The sequence below is a fragment of the Panthera pardus genome, unplaced genomic scaffold, assembly GCF_024362965.1.
Source record: "Panthera pardus isolate Hobbes unplaced genomic scaffold, ASM2436296v1 HiC_scaffold_24, whole genome shotgun sequence".
In the NCBI taxonomy this organism is placed as follows: domain Eukaryota; kingdom Metazoa; phylum Chordata; class Mammalia; order Carnivora; family Felidae; genus Panthera; species Panthera pardus.
In genome coordinates, this window is record NW_026526810.1 from 52517536 (window position 1) to 52538707 (window position 21172).

Consider the following 21172-nt stretch of genomic DNA (forward strand, 5'->3'; position numbering starts at 1 on the left):
CTTATGGACTATATAAAAGTTTTCTTGGTCCTCTAGTTTCTGGTGAGCTCTACCAGTCAGAAGCATCAGAGGGGGGTGGTTGGGCAGGAAGAATGAGTCAGGGTATTCTGTTTCCTCTGCCAGTCTGTAAGTTATCAGTGGCTGCATTCTTCTGTCAAAGTCCACATGACTACTATCATGTAGTTCTCTTCTATAAGCTCTAATTCTGCATTACTCCAGTTTCCAGTAATTGTTCCTTCTTACCTCTCTAGGCCTAAGAATTGTAATGGTTCTTTGTTAGACCTTAGCTGCACTGTCCAGTATAGCAACCATTAGTCACATGTGGCTATTTAAAGTTTAATTAATTGAGATTAAGTAAAATGAATTCTGTGGCTTAGTTGCATTAATCAAGTTTAAGTGCTCAATAGCCAGCCTCATGAGGCTAATATCCATGGTTATTAGGCAATGTAGATGTCTAACATTACCATCATTGCAGAAAGATTGGGACATTTCTGAGGTATTTCGCCATCCTGATTTGGTTTCCCTTAATCCTGCTCACCCTTTTTTAATTAGTATCTTCATTAAATTCTTCTCAATTATCCTCTTTAAATGGGCCATTTTTCCTGTTGAGCTTTGTGAAGTTAATGAAATGTTTTAGGTATTCATCCTTGAAATTTGAGCCTTGATTCATCATCTGAATTGTGTATACCTTGTGAAATTCATATAAGGTATTGGCTTTGTTGATACGAAATTACCACTTTAGTATTTCTTGTTAGTCCTCAATCCTTGAAACCTTAATATCTTGAGATTCTATAAGTACCTAAATTTTAGAAGTACTATCAATGTTAGCATCTTGCTGGACTTAGTATGACAGAGAATCCCTTCTCCCTAAATATTTTTATTAACAAGTTTGCATATAAATGAAAGTGAATGGTTTTTAATATTTAAAAAAAAACTGAGTAGTAAACACAAATCTAGGTGCAAAGATGTTGGTTCTGTTAGATAAAGGCTCCCAGGAGAAGAGAGGCAACTTCCCTGAAACTACAAGAGCCCTTTCTGGGGACGTTATCAGGTATAGACATGAGTGAACCCTGGGAAAAAAAGGGCTTAAAACTAGGCATCTGGCAAAGCTATGGGTGGGCCAGATACTAGATAACTGGGAGGAATATGATCAGAAGGAGAAAAGGTTGCTCTGTATTTCTTGTTTCTAAGTTCACCACAGGCTCTCCCCAACTTTCAGGAGCAGATCAAAGCAGAACATTGGTGAAATGAGTGTTCTCAGCTATGTAGTAGTTAGTTCTAGAATTCTAACCTAGAAATGACTCCAAAGCCCAGGTAACACCTTCCATTATGCTACCTCTCAGATGGTGCCATCAACCATTATTATTTCATTACTTTTGGGGGGGGGGGAGTGGAGGGGGTGGGAGTGTATTATCAAGAGAATGTATGCCAGACCTAAATTTGTAGTGCAGTGGCACCTATTGAGCGCTGCCCAGTATGGTGCATTATGAGTAATTGGGGTTGTTCTCCCCAGAGAAATTACCCACATTTTCTATAAGCAATTACCAGATTAAACATGCCCTCCACCTTTAACCCTATAAATGCATCATACTCAGTTAAGGAATTACTCACTTCTCAAGCTCTCCTCATTAGAACACTTAGAAGTTTTGTCAGCAACATTTACCCTGTACCTCTGGAGCAGCACTCAGTATGGACTAGTGCTGGATTCCCAGTTTCATAACAGTAATCTGCAGCAGTTAGAGATGTGGGCCAGATTGAGAACTGAAGTTGGAGAGTGATTTTTGCTTCTCCAACTCAGCTCCGAATATTTGTGTTCTGAAATTCTGGTTTGGAGCCTGGTGTAGTCATGAAAGTTAATGAAAGCCTTTTTCTTCATTTAGTGATTGTACTTACTTACGTACTTGTTTGTTTATTTAGAGAGTACAGTGGTGGAGGGGCAGAGAGAGAGGGAGACAGAATCCGTAGCAGGCTCCACCCTGTCAGCACGGAACCCAGTGCGAGGCCTTGAACCCATGAACTGTGAGACCATGACATGAGCCAAAATCAAGGGTCAGACGTTTAACCAACTGAGCCACCCAGGCATACAAGTACTTTTTAAACTTTTAACTAGGAAAACCAGTTAAGGAAGGAAGACAATTTCTTATTTTCTTTATTTTTATTTTTTTAATGTTTATTTATCTTTGAGAGAAAGAGAGAGAGAGACACAGTGTGAGTGGGCAAGGGGTAGAGAGTGAGGGAGACACAGAATCCTAAGCAGGCTCCAGGCTCTGAGCTGTCAGCACAGAGCCTATGCAGGGCTCGAAATCATGAACCAGGATATCATGATATGAGCCGAAGTCGGATGCTTAACCGACTGAGTCACCTGGGTGCCCCAACAATTTCAATCTCTACCAGGGTCTCAAAAACAGTGTATCATACCAGTGAGGATATGAAAACAAGGTTAAGAACAACTCTTCTAGGATATGTTCTTCAAAGGCCAGTGCTGTCACTTCTTTGTGTGCTTTCTGGATTTTACCACTGCCCATTTTTCATCTTTCTGCAGATTTAATCCTCCTTAGTGATGTTAGGAAGTTGACATGTAACAGATATATTTCAGTGCCCAGACATTGCTTTCTTCTTCTCTTTCTGTGATCTCAGACCTTGAAGTCCTGGTTTATTCTATATGTATTTGTGATCCCAAACCCAGCCTTGAACAACCCATGCCTACTCTGGGACCCATCCCATATGACATATTTTAGAAAACACTCTCATATGGCAGCCCCAAATGTAGCCAACCACTCTTTCCCTATGGGAGAGAAGACTATGCTCTTTGGAGAATCTGGTGAATAAGAAAACTAATCACTGAGGAGTTCTTAATCATAGGGAGCATCCAATAATGTCTAGTGTGACATTAAAACTAAACTCAGCTTTTTGACTACAGTAATGAAAGGGACATAAAATAGTATTAGGCTGGCAAAGTAGGTCATGAGTCCTGGCTAATCATGTTCGGATTTGATATTTAAAGAGGGTGCCTGAGTGGCTCAGTTGGTTAGGTGTCCGACTTCAGCTCAGGTCATGATCTTGCAGTTTGTGGGTTTGAGCCCTGCATCAGGTCAGGTTCTGTGCTGACAGCTCAGAGCCTGGAGCCTGCTTCAAATTCTGTCTCCCTCTCTCTCTGCCCTTCCCCTGCTCGTGCTCTGTCTCTCTCTCTCTCAAAAATAAATAAACATTAAAAAAATTAAAGAGGGTGAATACAAAGAGAAGTTATGAAACTTATAATCAGCTTTAGAGTAGACAGATTTCCTTGGATGTCGATAATTATGTAATTAAACAAAACATTTCTGTCATTCCACAGTTTAAAGACTGTTCACTTACCTTTCTTGGTCAATGACATAACACACTTGGTTGGGAAGGGGCAGTTCCTTGGCTGAGGGAAGGAATTGTGTCTGTCTAGTTCACCTCGCTATCCCCAACATAGTAAATGCTTAATAAATACTCACCAGATGAAGGTCCGATATGACACTCAAATAAATTATATTCGAATATTACTATTGTGTATACCATGCACAAACGTATGTCAAAATTCATTTACTTAATGTGTGGTAGGGGAGTATTAAAGTTTTAAAGACCTTCTCTTTAAGAGTTTTTAAAATTCAACTCTTTTAACCTGTGTTAAATGTGGTAGACTTCCTGGTGTTACTCCTAGCTTTATAGAATACACCCAAACCTTCTCCCTGATTGCAATTTCCAGCTGATCTTCATCCTCTTTTGCTCAACAATGGACCATGGTTACCCCATATCCTTTGCAAATGAAGTGAGCTAACTTTGCCAAAAGGTTAATCTGAGGATGTGGGAACATGCAATTAAATGTCCTCATGAGCACATACACTCAGGATCTTGCTAGGATGTGGTGATGCTTCACTGGGCATGACTTGGTGTGTAACTCTCAAAGTTTCATAAAGGGAGAGGAAAAACCTTGCCCTAATATTTATTCATGAAGTCACTTGTCACCTAAATGGCAGTCTAAGGCTAGAAAACAAACTATAAATTTAGGATATTACACTACATCTTGTTTTTCTCATTCCCTAGCCTTTGTCCACATTTTTAGGCTTTTCATTAGAACCTCTCAACATCTGATTCATATATAGACTTACTATTTCAGAAAAAGTTAGCAAAACCAATCTTTCTTATGTATGGATACATCAGCAACTTAAGCAATACTTAAGAGGAAAAAAACAACTTTGCCATCATCTTCCTTTCCCCCCAAAAAAACTCAACTGAAAAAGCAGAGTTTAGACCACAATCCACTGAATTTAAATTTGCACAATTGAGTCCAGCCAACATATTTTTATTTCCAGTGCACAACACATAGTAAATATTCAAAAATGTCACATTAATGGAAATGTGTTTGATTCAGGCTAAAAATAGTAATAAATAGTGACTTGTAATGTTAAGAACAGAGATAACCCCAAGATAATCAAAATATAATGTAAAGTCACAGTGATTAGTTTGATATTTGTGCCAGAATAGACAAATAGATTGAAGGAACAAAAAATTCAAGAATAGACTTTATAGTAAGGTGACATTCAGACCAGTGATGAATGGCTGGATTCTTTTGTATATGTATGATTTGGGATCAATTGGCTAATCATTTGCAAGAAGTGATGTCAGCTCCCTACTTCTCACGAATCACAAGCATAAATTCCAGATGGGTTAAAGACCTGATCTAAACTTAAAAAATAAAGCGAAACTAAGTTATTTAAGTGTGAGAACAAGTATAAAGAATATGTTTATAATCTTTGTGATAGAAAAGGCCTGAAAGGACACATACATATAAACAAATTTTTAAAAATCTGATAACTTGGGGTGCCTGGGTGGCTCAGTCAGTTAAATGTCTGATTCTTGGTTTCAGCTCAAGTCATGATCTCATGGTTCATGAGTTGAGCCCCATGTTGGGCTCTACACTGTCAGATTCTTGGGATTCTCTCTGTCTCTATCTCTGCTCCAACCCTTGCTCTCTCTCTCAAAGTAAATAAAAAATTAATTTTAAAAAATCTGATAATTCATTTAAAACTTCAGGACAATAAGAAAATACATTAAAATGTTAAAAGATTAGTGGCTTCTTCCCTCTCCCCAGGGTCAGACCATAGGGAAACTTTTGTTTTCCTTTTTCATTCAGTTCCTAGAATTAAGATGCCTGTGACTCATTCCTCTGTTTAGGTTAACAATAGGAAATTTGGATAATGTAAGTGAAGATTTCAATTGACTATAATAACTCATTCATTCATTCATCCATTCAACATTTAGTGTTCTAAGCTGGGTAGACCAGTGAATCAAATAATCCCTTGTGGAAGTTGCAGCCTAGCAGGGGGAGACAAGAAACTAAATAATAAAGATAATAAATACATTACATATTATATTAGAAGTGATAAGGACTGTGAGAAAAAGAAAAAGCATATAGGATAATGGGGGTTAGGAGTGCATGGGGATAGGGGTAACAGGTTACAAAAACTAAAAAGGGTGGACAAGGTCACTCTCATGGAGCTGTGAAATTTGAAAAGGTAAGAGAGTTGGCTAAGTAGATTACTGGAGAAAGAGTATTTCAGGAAGGGGGACTAGCCAGAGCAAAGCTCCTAAAGAAATTCATTCTAAGAACTTTGGCTTTAATCTGAGTAAAAAAGGGAGTTGTTTAGGGTTATGGGTGATGCTACTTGATTCACAGTTTTAAAGGATCCCTTTGGACATCGCAGGGAGAACAGATTGTAGGAGGTCAAAAGTAAAAGCAGGGAGACTTGTTGGAAGGCTGTTGCGGTAATCAAGATGAAAGATGATGTCGATTGAGCTGGAAATGGTGAAAATGGTGGGATTAGGGGTATATTCTGAAGGAAGAGCCAACAAAATTTCTTAATGGACTGGGTATGGATATGAGGAAGAGGGAAGAGTGAAGGATGGGCTCCAAGACTTTAGTCCTAAAGAACTGGAAAGTTGGAGTTGCCATCAACTGAGATAAAGGAGACTACAGGTGGTGCAAATTTGTGTGTGTGTGTGTGTGTGTGTGTGTGTGTGTGTGTGTGTGTGTGTGTCTTGGGGGGCGGTAGATCAACAGTTCAGGTTGGATATGTTAACTTTGTGATTTCAGTTAGACATCCAAATGAGGAACCACTTACTCAAATATCTATAACTTCTTTCCTTATCCTCTTCATTCACTTTTTTCTTTGCCTTCTGTAAATAACCAGACCAAACATAGGAATGAGACTGGCAAATAAAAATGGCTGAATTAGAAACACAAATTGTAGCTTGAACAATAAGAGGGACAATTCCTCTGTGAGACAGCCCACGCTGACTGCTCCTGGCTCCCAGAGCCCTTCTCAGAGCCACTTCCATTCAGATCCACTGTCTTGTTTATTTATTTATTTTATTTTAACTTCTTTCTCTATTAATATTTATCATGCATACTGTGTAATTCTACATTTGTAGCTTTTTCATAAAGCCAGAATTTGACACTCCTTATGTCACAAGCCTCATCCCCTGCCATATCTCCTCCTCTTACTTGACATCCCAGTTATATGGAACTACACCTAGATCTCCAAGTATGTGATACTGTTTCATGCCTCCATTCCTTTACTTACAGTGTTCTCCCTGTGGGATTCTCGATACTGCTCTTCTTACCTTACTCGCACACCATCTCAACTTTGTTTATGCAACTCCTACTTGGCTTTCAAAGCTTGTCTTTGAAAAGCATTCCATGATTCTAATACCCCTTCTCTTTCAGGCTGGGATGGGTTACCCTTCTGTATTGCAATAGCACCTTGTAAATATCCTCCATATTGCACTTAACATATTATGTTATAATCTAATTTCTAGTCTGTCTTCTCTTTCCAGATTTTAGCTCCTTGAGGGTAGGGATAGTATCTTATTCATCTTTGTATTCTCAGCACCGGACACCATAAACACTAGAACTGAACAAGTATCTCTCACTGTGGCTGTTAACTTTTTGAAGCCAGTCCTTTCTCATACCATTTCAATATAATAAATCTAATGCCACTGGCTTCCTGGGGGAGAATAAAGAAGCATCAGTGAATAATAAAATGACACCCAAAAAAACACTAGACGCTCTCATGCAAGCCTGTGCCGTTGGTCATAAACTCAGAAAGAATCATCCAGAACCTTTAGAACACAGCTGTGATTATATACATCTACTTTCAGGAACCCCATTTTTAGTCCTACTGCTTCCTTGATCTCCCAGTCAGACATCTGGTGGGTAGTTAACAGAGTTAAGTAATTGTAGAGATAGTGAATTTTTTGTACTATTTTGTAGAAGATCAGTATATTAACCACATTTTAACTAGTAAGATGATTCAATTAGAGTGACTTGAACCTGCAACTTACCCCTCTAGCCCAATTACCTTTGAATTTTTTGGTTTGGTTTAAGACTCACCTAGGTGAGCCACTTTTGGTTTGAGTCAATCACTAGACTCATACTAGTGTCAATTCAGCTGGAACACAGAGTAACTTGAGGTTTCTGTATCCCGCCATGTGTTAGCCAAGAGTTCATTTTAAAACACTTATTGTCAGGGTGCCTGAGTGGCTCAGTTGGTTAAGTGTCCAACTTCAGCTCAGGTCATGATCTCTCAGATCATGAGTTCAAGCCCTGTGTTGGGCTCTGTGCTGACAGCTCAGAGCCTGGAGCCTGTTTCAGATTCTGTGTCTCCCTTTCTCTCTGACCCTCCCCCATTCATGCTCTGTCTCTCTCTGTCTCAAAAATAAATAAACGTTAAAAAAAAATTTAAGACACTTATTGTCATTTATTATATAAGACATATGTGCTCATTACAGAAATATTTTAAAAAGCAAAATCTGCTATTTTAAACATTTAAACATTTTTTATGACTTTCTAACCATGCCTGGGTTGCCCTGTTTGCCTTCTTACAAGTTCTGAATAAAAATTCTTTTCACTACCACAAAGAAAGTTAACTTTTATAAAATCAAGGTTAAAATCAAGTTGTTGATAATTCTTGCACATGTCTTGTTCAGCTGATGTATACATGACAATTTCTCATTGATGAATTCCTCTTTGATAAGTGATTGCCTTCTGTGGCCTACAGTTGATAAGAGTAACTTCAAGTCCCTAAAGTTACTAAGATTATAAAACTAATTTTTTTTTTTTTTAAAGTAAGCTCTGTGCCCTATGTGGAGCTTGAACTAGGGACTCTGAGATCAAGAGTTGCATGTTCCACCAACTGAGCCAGCCAGGTGCCCCACATGGTATTATTCCTACCTTTTTTTTTTTTCCACAAGATAAGAAATATGGTCTGAAAAATAAGATCTGGGAAGACCTGAGGGAAAAATAGCATGCAAGTGAAGAGCCAAAGTTCTGCTACTCAGGGTAGAAGAGAAGTAAAATATAAACTCAAGGAGGACAGCAAATGTGTAGTCATTGGCAACCTGAATTAATGTTCACTCATCCTGAAGAACAAACCAGGCAGAACTGTGACAAAAGTTCATGTCGGACAACTGACCAAAGGCAGTTGTATAGTTTAAGCTTGTGGGATTGGAGTCAGATAGACTTGGGTTTCAATTCTGATTTTGCTCCTTACTATCATGTGATCTTAGATAATTATTTAACTTCTTTAAACCTCAGTTCCCATATCTATAAAATGGGTATAATAATGGTACTCACAAAAGAGGTTAGAGTGGGAGAGAGCCAAAGCATAAGAGACTCTTAAAAACTGAGAACAAACTGAGGGTTGATGGGGGGTGGGAGGGAGGGGAGGGTGGGTGATGGGTATTGAGGAGGGCACCTTTTGGGATGAGCACTGGGTGTTGTATGGAAACCATTTTGACAATAAATTTCATATATTGAAAAAAAATAATGGTACTCACATCATAAGTTGATGAGATAATTAAGAATTAAAGAAATGTTTTTTAATGTTTACTAATTTTGGAGAGAGAGAGAGAGACAGAGTGCAAACAGGGGTGGGGCAGAGAGAGAGGGAGACACAGAATCTGAAGCAGGCTCCAGGCTCTGAGCTGTCAGCCCAGAGCAGACACGGGGCTCAAACCCACGAACTGTGAGATCATGACCAGGTGGTTCCTGACGACAGGAAAGGTGGTGGAAGAATCAGAGATCACATCAAGATATCTACGTTTGGAGATTAAAATGGTAACACTATTGAAAGAAACGTGTAGTTGGGAAGGAGAGAAAGTTTAGAGAGAAAAATGAATTTAGTTTGAGATGTGTTGAACATGTCAATATGGCATACACAGATAATTTTCCTGAGGGCCACAATGGGATTTAATGGCATACAAGTGGCTTTTAAGTGCAATCTGTAAATTTAAGCTGTTAGTTAATGGGGGAGAAGATAGTAAAGCCAATCTGTAAATTTAAAGACACACATTATTTTTGTTAACTTGAATCCTCCCTATTGCATTTACACTATGATAAATTATTTTTTAAAGTTTATTTATTTATTTTGAGAGAAAGAGAAAGAGAGCATGCAGAAGGGCTAGAGAGAGAGGGAGAGAGAGAATTCCAAGCAAGCTCTGCACTGCCAGCTCAGAGCCCAATGAGGGGCTCAAATTCTCAAACCATGAAATCATGACCTGAGCCAAAATCAAGAGTCAGATAAATGTTCAACCACTGAGCCACCCAGGTGCCCCTGATAATTTTTAAACACTAACATATTAAAAAAAAAAACAACATATTTTTTCTCCCTGACATCAGGGACATTCACTCAGTCAAGTGACAGGTGAATTTAAAAAACTAGAGAACATGGGGGGCACCTGGGTGGCTCAGTAGTTTGAGCGTCCAACTCTTGACTTTGACTCAAGCCATGATCCCAAGGTTGTGGGATCAAGCCCCTTGTTGGGCTCCACACTGGGTGTGGAGCCTGCTTGGGATTCTCTCTTGCTCCCTCTACCCCTCTGCCCCACTCACATGCTCTCCCTCTCTCTCTAAGATAAAAACAAATACTAGAGAACATAAGTTATCATCACTGTTTTGCATTCAGCAAAAAACTTTGCGGGGTAACTTGAGTGCCTTGCAAGGCTCAGCTGTTTCCAGATGCTGAACCCAGCCTTGTGGTTATTCAACAAACAACTTCACTGTTCCTTATTTATTATATCAAATAGTCCTGCCTTCTTCATTACCAAAAAACCTGAGTCAATTGATGAAGTAATTACCACAGATAACTACATATGGACAGTGGCCAAACTACCCAGAAGTGGAATGAAATGGGCTATTGGGTAAGTACATTACTGACTGGTCAATTTCTGTAGACCTGGCCAGGGGCTTCTTCAGCAAAAACAAGGAAGGAAAGAAAAGAGAAGCACCCCACTTGAGCAGACATATGCTTTTTAAATAGTCATAATTGCTTCTGTTTATTGAGAGCTGACTCTGTGCCCAGCAATGAGCCAAGAGCTTTCAAGAATTATCTCCTATAATCCTCACAACCCTGTCAAGAGGTACTATTATCGTGTCCCCTTTGAAGATGAGGAAATTGAAGCTTAGAGAAGGGATGTAATTTGTTCATGGACACAGGCTAATCATAGGGACAGAATTCAAACTCAGGTTTGAGAATCCTGTAGTAATCCAGTCTCAAGATAGCTCCAAGGCTTGGACTGAATCCCATACCACTGCACTAATCTGCCTTGTAAGAACAACCACCGTGACAAAATGCCTTTGACATTTTACAGACCCAAACTGGAATAGTTGAGTTGACACTAGGGAAGTACCTCTGAGAACGTGCTGCTGGTCAGACTGGCCATACAGGTAGCATCAACCCTGCCTCTGGAATGCCAAAACTCCCTTGTTTGCATTGTCAGCCCAGAAACCTGAAGCCCATTTCTGTTGACTTTGAGACCTAAACCTTATATAACACCTCATCATCTCTACTCCTTTTACAGGCCCATGATTTCATGCCATGATGAAGTCAAATAACCCAGGCTTGGTTTCTGTTGCAGCAGCTGAACACAAGCCAACAAGGGAAACCATTGTCCTTTTATCCAGATCAACCAACCAAGCATGAAACTATAATGGAAATGTGTGGTATTTCCTAGGGCTGATGTAATAAAGTTATCCACCCCAGATGCCCTGTCCATATATTGTAACTTGGATGGCCAGGTTTTGGGACTAGTGTTAGGGAGTCAGTTAACCTGGAAGTTATTCTCATCCAGAAATGTTGCTACTGTTCTATCAAGTTCCTTAGAAACCAGACTCCTTTTAGCTCCTGGTTTTCATATCTATAACCTTATTTGCTATAGGTCAAAAGTTGAGAGTGGGCATTGACTTTCAGATCCTGGGCTAACTACCCCCAAAGAAGAAACCTGATGTTAAACCCCTCTGGGAGGTATCTTCCTTACCCCTTCTCAAGATCATAAGTGTCATTTTCAGGGGACTGTGAGTAATTTTCTGGCCGAGGGCTGATGTTACACTCAGTTACACTCAGTACCTCAACTGCCCTAGTCCTGAGGTTTTGTTCAAATCACAGGACACATTTTCTGATTCTTAAAAACTGTCCAAATATTCTCTTTCAGGATGCTACATTTATAAGGAAATGGGACTTCCCATTATCCTCCCTCTAATGTAAATCTTGAATTTCTGCGTTCACAGCAACTCCATTTTATTGATTCATTTGTAGTTACTTATGGGATCATAAATAATGGGTTCAGAAAAAAAGATGGAGGCTCACACAAAGGAGACCAAGATGCCTGTAAAACAGTGAAGCTCTTACCTGACCCAAGCCAACACTTCTCAAGAGAAGAAGCCATCTCTCATTCAGGGCTTCTGGTGAAAGTGTTCAAACAATGGTTAAGCCATGTAGCTGTCCTTAAATTCCTGCCTGGCCCCTTGCCTAGGTGCAGGATTTCGTCAGCCATAGAGAACAGCCACACCTTGCCTTAATGATTTTTGCCCAAAGACTGTCCTAGCCAATGACAAGCCAAACTAGAATAATCATTAATGTCACCACAGACTATGCAGAATGATCTTAGCCTGATTTCCTGTCAGGTTCTGAATAAACCTTCTATCACCTAGCCTGATGACTCTTCCTCTGGCTTAAATTGTTTTTTAGGGAGTTTCGTGAGTCCATTCCACATGTGAGCTGAACCTTCCCGGACAGACAGGGGATTGCCAGGCACAGGTGGAGTCCTAGGTCCTGCAACAGGGGTTTAGGAGCCAAGGAATTATTTGATGCAAACCTTACTCCTTTGCCAAGAGATCAGAGGGAGCTTTGGGCCATGGCTAAAACCCAGTCACAGAAACTCAGTGTGGAATGTACTCAGTCAGCTAGAGAAGGTCCAACAATTAGAGAAAAGATCAGAGTGACATACTTACTGTTTGTAGAGAAATAGTACATGCCCTTCTAGTGGAAATGGAAAAGGCAAGATCCTTTCTGGGCAGTCACATGGAGTAGAGAAAGAGAACACATTTTGAAACCTGGATTCACCATTGGATGACCTGAGGGAAGTCACATAATCTCTCTGGGACACAGTTTCCTCATCTGTAAAATGGGTTTGATAGTACCTATCTCACAAGGTGCTTATAAAGATCTAATGAAGCAGGTGTCTTGCATGGTGCTTGGAAAGTAGGACACACCCAAAACAAATGCTGGTTTCCACCTCTTATTCCCCTGCCCAAAGCTCACATTAATCCCAGATCATTCTGGGTTCTACCACCCTCAGACCTGGACAAGTAAGGCTCTCCGAGGTCCTCAGAGGTGCCTTCCTCAGAGTTTTCTAAATCCCTCCCTGGTGGTTGCTGGCAGTGCTGTCCAGCTTGGACTTGGTTCCACAGAGCCCCAATCTCTGTTTTTACCTCTTTGAGGCACTGACTCTCCATAGCCACCCCTTCCAGACATGGGATTAACCAGATGCCCTGAGGAACTCTAGAACTCATATCTATGGGTTTGTCCCTGGGCAATGTGACCAGGATCAGATTCCTGGAAATGGCCTGGTGAACAGATTATTCCAGTTGGTCAAGGTGATAGTTCTTTGAGGCCTCCTGAAAGACTGAGCTGCCAGAGTAGTGTTGACATGCTGATTTCTGGTGATTCCAATTTATATTTAGACAGGGGCCCTGCAAAAAATATTTGCCCATGGGCTCTGCAAAGTTTAAGTATGGCCCTGATTTTAGGAACCTGGAAATACTTGTCCCCACAAGTGGCTGGACTTACATGGGATTTATTAACATAGTAATTATTCATATGGTAGCTATAAAAATTATCAAATGTTTGGGCCCTAGAAAGGGCACCAATTTACAACACTGCTTTTAAGTTAAAGCTCTGGTATCATCCTCTTTTCCCTCCCCTTTCTACCATGGCCCTGTCTCTCTCATACTGTCACCAATTCTCCATGTCTCTCATATATAGTCTCTTCTGTCTATTCCTGTCTTAGTCCATATCTCCAAGGTTCCCCCTTTCCCCTGGACTATTGCAGTGGCCTCATGGCTTCCAGGTTCTTCCCACACCATTCTGTCTCCCACACTGACCAGGAAGGAGGAAAAGCAAATATAAAAATGGGTTATCCTCTCTTTCTTTCTAAAAACAAATAAATAAACTTTAAAAAAAAGTAGGGGACACCTGAGTGGCTCAGTCTGTTAAGCGTCTGACTCTTGATTTTGGCTCAGGTCATAATCTCACAGTTTGTGAGTTGGAACCAGTGCTCAGTGGTTCCTTGCATCAGGCTCAGTGCTGACAGTGTGGATCCTTCTTGGGATTCTCTCTCCTCTGTCGCCATCCCTCCCCCTCTTGTGCACTCTCTCTCAAAAGAAATAAACTTAAAAAAAATGTATTATCATTCATACCAGCACTATTCACAATAGCCAAAATGTGGAAACTGAAATGTCCACCAACTGATGAACAGATAAACAAAATGTGGTATATCCATACAATAGAATATTATTCAGGCATAAAAAGAAGTATTGATCCATGCTTCAACATGCATGAATCTCAAGAACATATGCTAAGTAAAATAATCCAGCTAGGAAAGGGTACATATTATGTGATTCCATTTACATGAAATCTCCAGAATAGGTAGCTTCATAGAGAAAATAGATCAGTGGTTGCCAGGAGTTGGGTTAGGGAGGAGTGGAGAGTGATGGCTTCCTTAATAAGTATGGAGTTTCTTTTTTTTTTATTTTCGACACATGTATACAAAACTGTTGTTAAGGTAACAGTCTAGTGGAATAAGGCAAGGCAGATTTCATTGCTGTGTTAAATCTCATGTTAACTAAGTTTTGACTAGTCATTTGCAATCTGATTTCTGGAAACATGGAGTAGAAATCCAGAATCATTGGGAGATAAATCTCAATGATAACATTAATTTACTTACACTCAAATAACTCTCTAAACAGTCACAGCCCAATTTTACAACAAGATGTGCAACAAGCAGAGAAGGAAAAGGACAAACATTGCAAATAAGTTCTTGTCCTTTGGTGGCACAAGTTCTCGGAAGTTACTCTCATCCAAATCCTGTTTCTTCAATAGCAAATAACAGCTTTTCCTTCAGTTGCCCATAGCTCTTGCAGGGTGGCAGGTCCAGGCCATTAAAACAGGTATGACTTCTGGGTAACCAGTTTTCTTTCCCAACTTTTTCAGTGCAGAATTTCTGTGGTCATTGCTCCCCATGAAGTCAGCAAATCCTCCAACTGGCAATCAGCAGATTCCAGTAACAAACTGCAGAAGTCTCATTCTCTTCTCATTATCAATTTCTTTAACAAACTGCCCAAACCACATAATTTGTTTGCTTGTCCTAGTGTAATGATGGTAGATGGCATGTATTCGCCAGTCATTCAAATGAATCTCTTGCATTCCACGTAAAAGGACCTCTAATTCCTTTGCGTCAAAGTATTGCAAATATTTCCGGGAAAAATTTCATTAAAGCCCTCAGAGAAAGCTTGTGTCTGTTCTTCAACACCTCGAGACAACTTCCATTCAGCTACCATTCTGATATATTCCTCTTCATTTTCTACCATCACAAGAATATTGCCACCATTAGGTTTCAAATCATGACTCTTGATTTCACCTAAAATTTCTTTATCGACAGAGAAGTACATTTCCAAACCACGTTCCTCAATATTGTTTTCTTTAACCCAGATGAGAGAATTGTAAAATTCTGGATCAATAGATTCTAAATCCTTGAGTTCAAGTGGTTTGTTCAATATATGCTTATAGAATGAAAAAAAAAACCACTAAAAACCTGTGTCTATGAATTTCCCATGGAACAAAGCCATGGCAATAAGCCTGCCAATAAAACAAAAATATTTCAGGTGATCTGGATTGATGTAAGAAGCAGGATTAATCTGCAAGCAGTAGTTATCCTTCCCTGCATTTTCAAATGGGCAATACATGGGGTTCAACACCTCGTTTGACAAAACAAAGAACCTCTCTCTTGCTACACCTCCATAATCTAAACCTTCTTTTCCTGGAAAAATCACCCACAAATGTCTTCGCAGATCTTAGGAATTGAAGCTCATTATCTGCTGAAAGGAATCTTCAAACAACATTTTTCTTGTCCCTGTAATCTTTATGTGCTGTGGCATCGCAAGTTGCTAACACCAGAACCAGAAATACTGAACATGAACTTGAATTTTTGATTTTCGACACATGTATACAAAACTGTTGTTAAGACAGTATGGGAACTTGAAGTCCCGTACATAGGCTATCGGTGGTCTATTGTCTAGAGCAGATTTTCCAGTGTGGGGGTCAATATAGGTGGTTGTTTTTCTATTGTGGTCCACAAAATATGGAATTCCATCTACTGTGAATCTCATTTCCCAGCCTTCAGGTAAGAGCTTTTCATTTAATTTACCTTGACTTCTGGGGTCCTCCCATTGTGTAATACAAGAGTTGTGGTTGACGAAATATACTCTACCATTGCCGTCTGTTCTCTTCTCCCATCCAGGAGGCAGGGAAAGAAGGGGATCAAATTCTTTATTTTGCAATGTAGTAAACAAATCCTGATTCCCATAAATGAATCTCTGGTTAAACTGCTGCATTGCTCCTTGAAGCTGACTACATTGGAGCTGCCACCCTTCACAGTTCCGGATGGATTCCAATGTTGGCCTCTGCCATGTTGTTGTTCTTGTGAAACTGTCAACATAATAAATATGTCCCATGTTGTCAACCCACTGTTCCCAACCAGTAGGTAGAGGTTCTGGTCTATTCCACATTGTTCTTCTTTCAATAAGATGTATGTAGTAAACTCGCCCATGCTGGTCCACTCTCTGCTCCCAGCCAGATGGTAGGGGATCTTGAGGTACAGGATTTAATGGCCTAGGGCCTGAGCCTCCAGATATACTAAGAGGAATTATTAATCCAGATGTTGCTCCTTCAGATGTATTTATATTTGTTGGTGGCAGAGAGCCCATACTGGATCCATCATTTTCAGAAGTGGCAGATGGTGAACCATTGACAGATACTGGTCTACATGGGGTAAGTGGAGGTGGTCGTGAAGGTCTGGGAGGCCTAGAAGGTTTAAAACCGCCATTTGAGAGTGATGGAGAATTATTCCCATTGACCTTCCTATTTTCACCAGTCCCTGAATCCTCAGGTTCATCTGATCCATTTGGATGTGGTTTTGCTTCATCCTTGGGTCTGGAGACATCATTAGTCTGTGAAACACATTCTGAACATGTAGTTTCACCATTGGTAACAACTTCAGACTCTAACTGCAGCCCATCAAGACAAACTGACAAGTCTCCTATTGTCTCTGTTGGCTCTTTGTCACCTACAAGCTGTAAAGTCACAACTACTTTCTCAAGTTTCATGTTGTTTGACTTTACGGTTTCAAAGATATCTAATGCAGCAGTTCCCAACAAAACATCAGATTTCAGTGTCTGATGACTCCACACACGAAAATGTAATTTCCCTCCTCCAGCTGAGGCAAGTCTCTCCATTTGGGATCTGGGTCCCACTCCCCATATCTTTTCAAAAGTTATTCTTTCAGTTAACCCAGAAACCATAAAACAATATTTGTGGCCCATGGATGGATCCTGTGTTTGGCTCATATAGACTTTTTTCCCTTTTGAAGAAAAATGTACTTACTATAAGGAAAAATGAAAGATAAAAATCCATCCTTTTTAGTGTATAATTCCACAAGTTTTGACCAACACCTACATTTGTGTGCATACTAGCATCACAATCAAGAACACTGCCCTCACCCCCCTCCCCCAACTCCTCTGTGCCTCAGGCAAATATTCAGAAGGAGCCTGTACTCTCCATTCTCTGCAGTTCCTGCCACTCTATTTCTTACATCCCACTACCTCAAGCATTTAGGTTACTTACTGAGGCCCCTGGATATTTGAGTCTGAAGTCCCTGGATTATTCCTCCTCTTTCCTACATCTTTTAGCCAATCCCCTCCTACTCATTCTTTCCTATCAACACCTAATCTCGCTCAGTTCCCCTCTGTTAAGGAAAAGCTCTCCTTTGGCCTCTCCAGATGCTACCCTTCCCTCACAACCAAACTTCTTAAAAGAGTTGTTATTTGGGGACCCCCTGGTCAAATTCCCCCTTATTAGCTCAAAGTTCTCCTGATACTCACTATATACTTAAGACGTTTTTTCTATTTCTTTGGGGAAAAAAACCAAAAAACAAAAGCAAGTTATACCAAGATAACTGCATCTTTCTCAGATGGCAAATTTTTCATGTTGCCCCCAATGGAACATATAACACTGTTTCAGAATTTTGATAAGACATTTTTACCCAAATCATGCCAACTTGTTCTCTTATGTTAAAATTATAAATAGTGAAAGACCTGCCCACTAACGTGGGCTCAAGTGGGGGAATAGGTTCAGATTCAATGTTATATCTACAAATAATTTCTGCTTCCGTTGTCTCTCTGAAAAAATCACCCAGTATGAGAAACCCTGTGTCTTTTCTCCCATAAAATGAGAGATCCGGATTGACTTGCATATTTGGAAAAGAAAAGAGAGAGAGAGAAAAAAAGCTAATCCTTCCATCTCATTCACAGAGGGTTGAAACAAAGGTGGGTAATACTTAAATGTTACTGAATATTGTTTTGAGTAAAAAATAAAGGAACAGTAAAAAAATTCTCAACTGGCCTCTGATTCTTGTTGTTCTGAAATTCTCCCTTCACTGGATATTTTTAAAAGAATGAAAGGAATGCCTGGGTGGCTTTGTTGGTTAGGCCACCAAATACCTTGATCTCAACTCAGGTCTTGACCTTAGTTGTGAGTTCGAGCCCCATGTTGGGCTCCATGATGGCTGTGGAGCTTACTTAAAAAGAAAGAAAGAAAAGAAAATGAAAAGGAAACCTGGCACAAGGGAAGTCCATCCCAACTCTGTCCACATTCACTGGATCCATTTCCTCACCTGCCAGGCAGTCCTCTTCTCTCTCCAATATCTTCTCTTCTTCCACCATCTCGCTGTCAAAATCTTTCTCCTGAAGGTCCAATTGTCTCCATACCACAAGCTGATGGACACTTTTCAGACTTCATGTTACTTGATGGCTTAGCAGCACTGCATGCTGGTATGCATTTCCTTTTTCTTGAGACACCCTTTCTCTTTGGCTTCTTGGGATAACCACTTCCTGCTTTTCCTGCTACCTCCCTGGCTGCTGTTCAGCCTCCATGGGCATCTTCCTCCTCTACCCACCCTTTAAATGATGGTGTTCCTCAAAGATTCATTCTAGGTGCTCTTCTCACTCTACAATCTTTCCCACATGCACACATCCAAACCCTCAGCTCCAATGACTGTTTTCTTATGTCTCACATCCAGACTTCTCCTCAAAGCTCCAAATTCATCTGTTCAACAGCCTAATTAGCCTCTCTGTTAAATGTCTAAAGAGCATCTCAAACTCAATCACAAATCCTGAGCCTGACCCCTATTCTGACCCTGCAAACTTGGTCCTCATCCAGTGTTTCCTATTTGAAGAACAGCACCACTACCTACCCAGAAGCATGAAGCCAGAACCTTTGGACTCATATCTCCTTCTCCCTCACTCCACATATCTAATCAATCACCATAGCCTGTCAGTTTTATTTTATTTTTAAATTTTATTCAAATTCAAGTTAGCTAACATACAGTGTAATAATGATATCCAGGAGTAGAATTTAGTGATTCATCATTTACATATAATACCCAGTGCTCATCCCAACAAGTGCCCTCCTTAACGCCCATCACACATTTTCTCCACCCCCATCAAACCTTAGTTTGTTCTATATATTTAAGAGTCTTTTATGGTTTTTCTCCCTCTCTCTTTTCATCTTATTTTTCCTTCCCTTCCCCAGTGTTCATCTGTTTTGTTTCTTAAATTCCACATATGAGTGAAATTGTATATTTATTTTTCTCAGACTGACTTATTTCGCTTAGCATGATACACTCTGGTTTCATCATCGTTGTTGCAAATGGCAAGATTTCATTCTTTTTGATCGCCAACTAATGTTTCAGTGTGTGTGTGTGTGTGTGTGTGTGTGTGTACACACACACACACACACACACACACATACATACACACATTTTCTTTTTCCACTTGTCAGTCAATGGACATTTGGACTCTTTCCATAAGTTGGCTATTGTTGATTGTGGCCTGTCAATTTTACCTTCTAACACCTTTAGTGTCTTCCGCTGAGAACATCTTTAATGTCACTACCCTGGTCCAGGTCTCCATCATTTCTCTCCTATCACATCAGCAGTCTCCTAATGGGTCTCCTCCCATCCACTTTGCTCACCTCTGCCATTGCACCTCCACCCTAAAGTCAGAAAGATCTTTTTAAACACAAATATGACATTTTAATACCCTACTTAAAACCCTTAATGGTTTCCCATTGCCATAATCCCAAAACAAAATCTCTGGCCTTCATTTCATACTATGTTCCCCTTAGCTCAAGGTACTTCAGTCACACTGACCTTCTCTCAGAAATATTAGGGGACTCATACCTGCTTCTTCGCACCTCAGGGTGTTTATGTGGTTGTTCCCTTTGCAAGCAACACTTCTTACCATTCAGCATCATCTTCTCACACTTAGAATTTCCAGTTAAGTTATAAAACAAAGTCAAAGATCTTTACCCACAGGAGCCTTCCTGTCCCCACCATCCACCCTTCCCCGAACTGACCAGGCCCTCTTGAAATATGGTTTTAGAACAGTCTTTACTTGGTCAGTTGGAGCTAAGTAATTAGTTATGACATGTCTGTCTCCCTTGGTAGAATATAAACTCCATGATTACAGGAACTATGTCTGTTATTTACTATTCCACCTTCAGAATCTAGTTGAGAGCCATGCTCATGGAAGCTCTCAATAAAAATTTTTGTTGAATGAATCCATAAAAGACTTTCTTTGTCTAAACTTTTAGAGGCTTATCCTAAAAGGAGTCACTCCAGATACTACTTAGAGTCACAGAATTCCACCTGGGAAATAGCAGCAGCTCCTAGCAATTTGTTGCTTGAGTCTCCAGTGGATACAGGCTTGGATACAAACACTCTTCACTAGTAAACATATGTCTCCTCTTGGGATTAACAACCATATGTCCTCCCTGGGTTTAGTTAGGAAAATCACTACTGTTTCTAAGTAAACTTTGGAATTCATAGTGCTGCTTATTTGAGAAGCAGCTAGGTCCCAAATCAGTGCCTGTAATTAATTTAAAATTGCTACTTTCTCAGGCCTACTATATCTTCATAAGATGCATCTCTTTCAGTCTAAAGCCCAGAGACACTCACTGAACCTCTGTTGCTCTGAAAAATGGCTGTCGCTTTGAGTTGCTCTCCAAGGGAATTCCCTAACATAGATTCTGGGTATACCATGTAAACCACATTTCCTGTCATATCACCCCACATGCACATTTCTAATTTGATGGAAGTCTGTTTAATTGTCTCCACAGAGCCTAGAACAGTGCCTGGCAGGTGACAGGTGCTCAATAAATCTTTGTGGATGAACAAATGAAATGCATGGGAGTAATTATCAAGGAAGTCATCCAGAAGAAAGGAATGTTTAAGCTAGAGTTCTGAAGAAAGAGGAATAGTTGGCTAGGAGAACAGAAGATGGGAGAATATTCCAGGAAGATGCATGTGAGGTGTTGGGCAGGGAGAAAACAGATGTGCCCAAGGAAGCAGGGAACCTCAGAGGAAATCCCAAACTCCTAACCATAGTTTACATGGCCAGTGGGGCTTGGCACCTCCTTCTTCTCTGACCCTCCCTCTAGTCTTCCCCCCACCAACCTCACCCCTCTCATATTGGCTG

General features: G+C 40.2%; 1 pseudogene; it reads right to left on the bottom strand.

The window, feature by feature from the left end:
- Positions 1-14187: 14187 nt before the first annotated feature.
- LOC109263087 (E3 ubiquitin-protein ligase Itchy-like) lies at positions 14188-16837 on the bottom strand (annotated as a pseudogene).
- Between the last annotated feature and the right edge of the window lie 4335 nt (positions 16838-21172).